At 38.9% G+C, this 9,001-nt stretch overlaps 1 long non-coding RNA gene across 1 annotated transcript; it reads left to right on the forward strand.

Annotated features, from left to right (window-relative positions):
- The first annotated feature begins 386 nt into the window (after nt 1-386).
- Nucleotides 387-2,446, forward strand: LOC147633748 (uncharacterized). Its single transcript, XR_015266922.1, has 3 exons — nt 387-472; nt 566-604; nt 1,618-2,446. It is a non-coding gene; the product is annotated as an uncharacterized LOC147633748 (long non-coding RNA).
- The last annotated feature ends 6,555 nt before the right edge of the window (nt 2,447-9,001 follow it).

Genomic DNA, 9,001 nt, shown 5'->3' on the forward strand with positions numbered 1-9,001 from the left:
ACCTCAAGTGAACGTTAAGGCCCCAGACCGGGGTGTGTGTGTATTTCACAAAAAAAAACAAATAAATGTGTGTAATCAGAAAATCAACCCATCATCCATGGACCATGGTTATGAAAAAGAGGTGTAGTTAGTAGGTTGTCTAGAAAGCTCTTGGAAAGTGCCTCAAGAATATTTCCACAAAATGCAAATCTGGAGAAAGCGCACAATGAGAGAGAGAGAGAGAGAGAGTGTGGCCCAATCCAAAATTAAAGTTTTATTCGGCAAAGCGAGGGAGCTCGAGATTCGGTAAGTGCGACCGTATCACTTGGAGCAATTTGATTGGTAAGCACAAGCGCCGTTAGATCACACGGCCGGCATGCCTAACGGCCGTCTCATCGGTCTTCAAAAAAAAAAAAAAATCCCTCGTTCAGTGGCTCGGGTGGCTCGTCGGCACGGGAGTGAATCGCTCATCGGTTCCGACAGACTCTCAAGAGTAATTCCCGCATATCTACGGCATCGGCGGTTGGATTTCCGTTCAAATGCTTTCTTGTCCGACATCTTTTCAACGCTCTCTTTGTTTTTGCAGATCCAGCGCTGCCGGGCGTTTCCAGCACTTCCGACAATCGTAAGGCTTCTCACGCCTTCTGTTCGTAACTTTCCGATTAAAAACCCAGAATAGCTACGCTTATATTATGCATGGTTAATGAGTTATTTTTGTGTGTAAATCTCCCTTCCCCTCTCCCTGCCGTGCTGTGTTAAAAATAACTTCAATTCTATCATATGGAATATTTTCTTTGGCTGATGATGATGATGTGTGTGTGCGGCACATTCAGATCTACACACATACATACATGCATGCACACACACATACATCTCTATATTATTATCCACACACATACATATCTATATATTATTATCCACACACACATACACACATGCATGCACCCACCCGCAACAACAACAACAACAACGACAACAAATGCTATATTTTCCTTAAAAAGGAGAAAGAGTTCTATGCAGTAGCAAATTCTGACAGTGTTCATTTTTTGTAATCCAAAAAAGGGCAGTGCTTTATGTGTATGGCATGCATTAATGCATACTCATGGTGCTGCGTGGTATGCATTAAAGCAATAATTTTTCAGACTCATGACATGGCATGGAATGGCTCAATATGCGACTCACCATGGTATACATTAGATAAAAACGCACCATGGTATGTATGGTATGCAGACTCATGGTAAGGTATGGTTTTCAAGGACGTGGCAACCAAGGGGTAATCTTTATTCCATGGCAATAGCGGACTAGTCATATGCAGACTCCTAGCATTGTATGTAAGGTATGCATTTGAAAAGACCATGTAAGATCCACCCATGGTATGGTATGGCGTGTGAAATACACACATGGTATGGTATCATGTATGGTATGGCGTGTGAAATACACACATGGTATGGTATGGCGTGTGAAATACACACATGGTATGGTATCATGTGCAGACTCATCGTATGCTATAAAATGGTATGGTGTGCAAACTCATGGCATGGTATGGTGTTCACGGACATGGCAATCAAGGGGTATCTTTAATCCATGGTTAAGAGAGAGCTCCATGAAGACTCTCATAGCATGGTTTGGTGTTCACAGGCCTGATCATACTTTTCTACAAGTGCTGGATTAAGGTGGTAAAGCAAGCATAGAAGATTATCAATTTGTGCCTAATTCATGGAAGCAGGAAGAGGTTCAGTGAATGCAAATCAAGCAACCACACAGCCAGGAGAAGACCAAGAGGATGGGCAGTCATGGAAAACATTCAACCATGGATTCTTTGAAGTGCAAAAGATTTTGGAAGAGAATAAGGTCCTCATAGGTGAGATCAATCACAACCAGGAGTCAAAGATGCCAGAGAATCTCTCCCGCAATGTCGCATTGATTAAAGAGCTGAATAGCAACATGAACCACGTGGTAGGCCTCTACTCGGACTTGTCGACATCATTTGTGAGCTTCATGGGAGAATCCAAGGACAGCACAGATGCAATGCAGAATGCAACCACAACAGCGGCATCAGTGGGCCAGAAAAGAGCACGGGCAACCTGAATGTCTCTTTCTCAACCAAGCATAGGTGCAGTTGTGTTGTGGCTAGTAATAATGGTGTATTGATCATGAGAGTGAGGTCATTTAAACTTGAGGGATCGATCATAACTCATAAGCACATGATTGTTAGGTGGCTAGGTACGGTAGTTTTTATGGTCCATAGGAGAAAGGGATTTTAAAGCTGATATAAACATCATGAACTCATTATAGTAGGGTGATTTCTGTGTCCTGGAAAGAAGAGAACTTGCATGCTGATATAAACATCATGAACTATTGGAGACTGATTACTAGGACAATGTGTAGTTGTTCAGGCCCCTAGGATTCTCTCTCTCTCTCTCTCTCTCTCTCTCTCTCTCTCTCTCTCTTTCTCTCTCTCCCACCCCCCCCACCCCCGGTGGCAGGCACTCTAGTGTAGTGGTCTACTTGTTGGGTCCTAGAGAGATCCCGGGATCAAATCCTATACCATGCTCTTATATGGATCACATGTGTTTTATTGGCTTTCCTACAGTGTTAAAAGACCAATTGTGTGTGTGTGTGTGTGTGTGTGTGTGTGTGTGTGGTTTGTTTTGAAGGAGGAGGGGGCTAGGTGTACAGGTGGGGTGGGGCAGGGCGGTTTCTTCAGAATTAATGTCTTGTTTTGTATGTTTCTTCTTTTCTCTATGTTGGTTAGCTCCTTAGCTAGCTAGAGAGAACTTATGAGGCTTAAAATTCAAAGTTACAAAAATAAATTTGTAAAACCACGTTAGAAAGGTAACTATATGGGTGTTTAAAGAAGTGGCTTGATAAATTATAGCACTATGATTTATTGATCAACATTCATTGCAAAAGAGACCTTGAAAGCATTGAATTGGAGGTAACTAAAGTTGAATCTAATAATATATTCTTTCAAGAGACAATAATCTAATAATATATTCTTTTGTATCCCAAGGGGAAGGTGGACTAAACCCAACACAATTACATAGTCTACAATTTCTTGAAAGGGAAGCATAGAGAGTCCTTCTCACCTTTCTTTAGAGGTAGTTGAATGGGCCTTCAAAGACTCAATATGATATTGTTGAACTCACACTTTGTAGGCATTTAAATAGAAAAAAGACTAGTTTGGGTATTAGTATGATATACAGCCAGGGTGGAGGATCTTGAAAACTATTGTGGGCCTTACTCAATGTAGGCTTGTGTAGGTTGTTCATCTCTATTCTGCAAGCATATGGTATTTATTTGTAGAAAGTGGAATGCAATGGCAATGCATGCAGAGAACTAATATCAACAACCAAGCAATGCATGAGCAATCAAGCATAATAAAGTAACATAACAAAGACAACAAGAAGCTGAGATTGGTTGGACATGATAGCAAACCCTATATTAAAGACAAAATATTGATAGCAGAGAGAAGATAAACCTCATGCAGACCATGATCTCAAGCACTGATCAACACAAGAACAACCTACAGACCTACATCCACTTGCATGTGAAGGAAAATAAAAATGTGTCAAAGACAACAGAAAGGCAATATCTTTGTGAACCTTGAGAAATGTTACCTTGGCTAGTAAAGACAATAGGATGCCAAGGGGGTGTGGATCTTGAGAAAAAGTATCTGAGATAGCAAACCCTGTATCAATAGCAGAGAGGAAAAACACGAGAGGACCAAGATCATGTAGGTCTTCGCAAAAAAACAAAGAAGAAGAAGTTTATAGAGAGAAGCCAAGATCATGCAAATCTTTATTTCCAACACCTCAAAAACCTGCACTCATCAAAAGACTCCATCAACAAACCTGATCTGAAAACAAAAAAAGTACGACAAAAGCCATGGTCATGCACATCTCTGCTTTTAAATCAGTAACAAAGATGAACACCATATTATATTTTCCATTGTAATAATTTATGCACACTAGGTCTCCCCCTGAACACATTAGATCGAAGGGCGAGACAAGCAAAAGCTATTGCTAGAATCTATCAACAAGGAGACAACAACCTTCCTCTTTGCCCTTATCAAGGTATCACTTGCCTTCTGCCTTCTGAATGAACTTAGAGGACCACCACCATCACATGACCCAATAATACCATTGACCTGGCCCATTCACCTATAGCCACTCCCATTGGCACCGTGTCCTGGGAGGAGAAGGGCACCGTGCTACTGTCCCCACCCCCATCAATAACCACTTTTATCAACCACTGATTGATAACTTTCTAGAGAGTGATGGGCATACATCCAGATGTGTGGAATCAACTTTCATGGTCAAAAACCAGTGACAATTACTGGCTGGCATCCACCATTGCCATTGGCTATTATCAAAAACAGATTTGCTGATTTGGGATGATTTGAGGGTAAGCCGATGGTGCAATTCTTTTTCAAAACAAGTGTGGACATGGGGGCATGTGATACCAGCACATGATGAGTTTGAACTGGAGATGATAGAGCTGTTCTTCATGAGACAAGCAAATACTGGCAACAGAAAGAAGGATGACCTTCATTTTTGATACTCCAGTCCGTTGGTATGGTGATTTCATAAGATTGAAAACAAGGTTCCTACAAACTTGTTTTTCTTCTAAAGAACACCAAAAACTCGAGTCTGCCATTTGACATCCAATCATGCTCACCAAATAAGAGGGTGTTCTTCCTGTGGTCATTCTAAGCATACAATTATGTTTCAAACATACACTGTGTTTCTTTACACACCAAAAACACAATTAAGGAATGAAGATCAGAGAACGCCAATGAGAGATATGAACTGGTGTGTATATGGCCATTGAAGGGCCTCAATACTTTTTTCCATGGATTCTACTATGAGTCTCCAAACAATTGAAAACTATGATTATCTCCTATCCAAAACACACACATACACACATAAACCAACCAAAAATGAGAAAACAACCCTGCCTGAGTGTTGAATGGATATATGTACTGTTACAGAACTTACAGCCAAGTTTCATGACAATCCACATGACAATCCAGCCATAATCTCATTTTGTAAGTCAAAACATGGGGCGGGCTTTCTCAAACAAAAACTCAGTCTAGCTTTTAGGTTAACTAAGTTCAACTCTTGCACAAAGCCTTGTTAATAACTTAAGGTCGTGGTAAAAAAAAAAAAACAAAACAAAACAAATCTAGAGTGGAATTTTAAAATGTGGTTTTTAAAAGTATTTGAGCATCATTAGGAAATTCTTTTTCAAGGCTCTTTAATTCAAGAAAAAGTACTGGAACGGTATCTATCATTTGATCCAACATAACATCCCATTTATAAAATGAAACAATTTTGAGGGTACTACAAAGTGTTTTACAAGTTCACTTTATTTCATGAATAAAACTAACACTAGTTCTAATAAGACAATCAAAATTCAAGGTAATTAATATTTTTTTAAATTCTTTAGTGTAATTATTGTATGTCCTAGAGGCCTTTCCAAACTCCCAAGCTACATCATTAATGGAAACCTTCTTGTGAATCACAACCCATTTGGGTATAAACAATGTTAACTTTCACTTAAACCACAATCCTTTCTTTGCCAATTTTTTTAAGAATAAGATCACAAGATATCACAACTTGAGAAAACTCAACATTCTAACTTATTAAAAGAGAAATAATCAATAATTGATAAGTCTCTTCCTTTCAATTGGAAAAGCCATAGAAGAGTAAGCACATGTGAGGATGTACTTAGTTACATTATCATTAGAACAAAGCTTCTTATACAAAACAAGCATACAAAAAAAAAAAGCTCTTTTGTTTTAAGAATACAAATCTCTCAACACACTTGTGGTGTTAAAGTTTTTACAAAAATGTAAATTATAAGAACAACTACTACATTTGGTGTTTTGATATTTTCTTAGAAATAAAAATAATTTGGAGCTTTTATAAAAAGGAAAATTTACACCTTCATTTATCTTGTACTAATGAGAGTGATGAAATTCACTCTTTAAAAATATGCATGATCAATGTAAAAATGTTATACTTATTGCATTCCATATGGCAAAAACCTTAAATTTTCACATGTTTCTCATCCAACATCTTCGCACGGACATCTGGATATGCATGGATGTAGCAACTTTGCCATTGTAGATATAGATTTATTATCACCTTTACTAAGAGACTAAATTTAATGGTAAATTAAAAAATCGTTAGGGCCCTTTGGCAGCACAAATGATTTCAACTAGTTCATTTTCCATGGATCACCCTAAAGCTGATATTTTAAAACGTCATTATATCCATTTTAATAAGGAATAAAACTCAACAAAGCTAAAGAGTTGATAGATAGTTATGGTCAACTATCTCTCATTGCAAAGATAGCAAAACTATTACGATAGGCTATGGTTAGATATCTTATTGTTCATCCTCCTTGTTACTTCAAAATCATGGCTTGGTTGGATCTTTTTGACATTAGGGAAAATTTGGACTCAAAAAGGGGCCTTGTAAGAGATCCCTTGGGATGGTGATGTGGACAAAGCAAGCCAATAAATCCACATATAATATTGGAGGGTACGTGCGTCATTTTTGAGTTCTTTATTCCATTAACTGACATGTAGGGTGTTTTTTAATTCAAAACAATGCATCTTGAGTATAGTTTTTTATTCCCACTATGGTGCCTTATTTTATTGAAAAAAGACACCACTCTCTTTCTTCATTATACTTTTGAATGTAACGAAGCCAACTTTGCTAACCAAACTTGAACCGAACTTCGTCCCTGCAACCCATCATCTTGCATTGTCTCCCTCATTGTCTTCCCGACTGCACAACCACAACCACTCCAAATCCGATTTTTTTTGAGCGGGAGGTTTTTTATTTTCTCTTCTTCTCAAGGCGGCAAGTTTTGAAAAAGGATGGAAAAGTATTTGTTCTTCATGCGCCATACCTGCTTGTGCATGAATAACAATCCCATTTCTTACCTTTTTCAAGTGAGGGTTGTGCTTACAAGTACTCTGTACATTTTGGTTCATCCAGGATACCAACAAGTTTGTTTGATGGACAAGGAGGTATTATTTAGTGATGTTGTCTTTTGGTTTTAATGAAGCAATCTTCTTCACGAGATAAGTGTAATATCTTTGGTTTTTTTTTGGTTAAAGTGTGAGTTCATGATGCTTTTTGGTGTTGTTAAAGCACAGAACAATGCAATGGAACCTGTGCAGCAAAAGAGGAAAAAGGTGGACATCCACTTCCAAGTAGAACCCGATTTTGCTCCCTGCTGTAAGAGAAATTGGTCTAGGCCAGCATGCGAAGCCCGCATTACTGAGCTTCGAAATGAAGGAAAGAAAAATATGGACCTATGGTTGGATGGTAGTATTTACCCACCAGATCCAACCTCCTCTCAATCTCCATCATTCTTTGGGTTGACAAGTTTCTTCAAGTTTGTGTGTGAGGGTGAAAATGGATTGCGTGGGTATTGCAAAAGACTGTTTGGCCAATGTCAAAGTATCTTTGAAAGACATTTGAGTGATAGAGATGCCAGGATAAAAATGCTTGAAGGTGCGAATTTTTACTTGGCATCGATCACAACAGCTTTGCAAGCTTCAAACGAGGATAAAGCAAAAGTTTGTGCTGGGTTACAAAAAGAGTTTGATCATTTACAGCAGACTATTTGTAAGATGCAGGACACTATTAAGGAGAAGAATGAAATTTTGGCAGTTCGAGAAATCAACAATTTCACATTGGAGAGTGAGAATGCACACCTTCGAAAACAACTTGAAAAGTTCAACAGAAAATTGCAATATTTGAAAGACACACCATTGGGTGCTCGATTACGCAAGAGACAGATCAAACCATTGGAAGAACTCAATGTTGGAGGTGGCCAATGGAAGCGTCGTGTAAAAGCTTGCAGGTATTGGGATCTATAATTTCTTTGAGCTTAAATTTCTTTGAGCACTCACTTTTCATTTTCATCTTTAGTTCCTTTTTTGGAGATGGGGGATTGGGTGTGGGGGTGGTATAGTTAGATGAATGGTGGACTGAAATAGCTATCGTTGTTGCTTCAGGATGGTCACAGATGTTGTGGGTCCAAAAGAGCAAGGTTCTGATATATTTGGCAAAGTTCTGACAAAAGACATCGTGGAGTCAGTAATACAGCATCCTAAGTTTGCAAGACTTCGATCAGACATAGCAAAGCAATCCTTGCAGGAGGTGAGTGAAGCATTCACGCCTGCAGATGCACAAGGTATATGTGACATGGCTGGTATAAGCACAAAGTCTTACAGGATGTTGTTTAATAAAGTTAAAGAGGGTTTCAATTGTAAGCTTGGAAAAAAAAAAAAAAACAATAGGATGCCAAGGGGGTGTGGATCTTGAGAAAAAGTATCTGAGATAGCAAACCCTGTATCAATAGCAGAGAGGAAAAACACGAGAGGACCAAGATCATGTAGGTCTTCGCAAAAAAACAAAGAAGAAGAAGTTTATAGAGAGAAGCCAAGATCATGCAAATCTTTATTTCCAACACCTCAAAAACCTGCACTCATCAAAAGACTCCATCAACAAACCTGATCTGAAAACAAAAAAAGTACGACAAAAGCCATGGTCATGCACATCTCTGCTTTTAAATCAGTAACAAAGATGAACACCATATTATATTTTCCATTGTAATAATTTATGCACACTAGGTCTCCCCCTGAACACATTAGATCGAAGGGCGAGACAAGCAAAAGCTATTGCTAGAATCTATCAACAAGGAGACAACAACCTTCCTCTTTGCCCTTATCAAGGTATCACTTGCCTTCTGCCTTCTGAATGAACTTAGAGGACCACCACCATCACATGACCCAATAATACCATTGACCTGGCCCATTCACCTATAGCCACTCCCATTGGCACCGTGTCCTGGGAGGAGAAGGGCACCGTGCTACTGTCCCCACCCCCATCAATAACCACTTTTATCAACCACTGATTGGTAACTTTCTAGAGAGTGATGGGCATACATCCAGATGTGTGGAATCAACTTTCATGGTCAAAAACCAGTGACAATT

Source organism: Cibotium barometz, chromosome 11 (genome assembly GCF_041138505.1).
Source record: "Cibotium barometz isolate CiBa-2024 chromosome 11, ASM4113850v1, whole genome shotgun sequence".
NCBI lineage: Eukaryota > Viridiplantae > Streptophyta > Polypodiopsida > Cyatheales > Cibotiaceae > Cibotium > Cibotium barometz.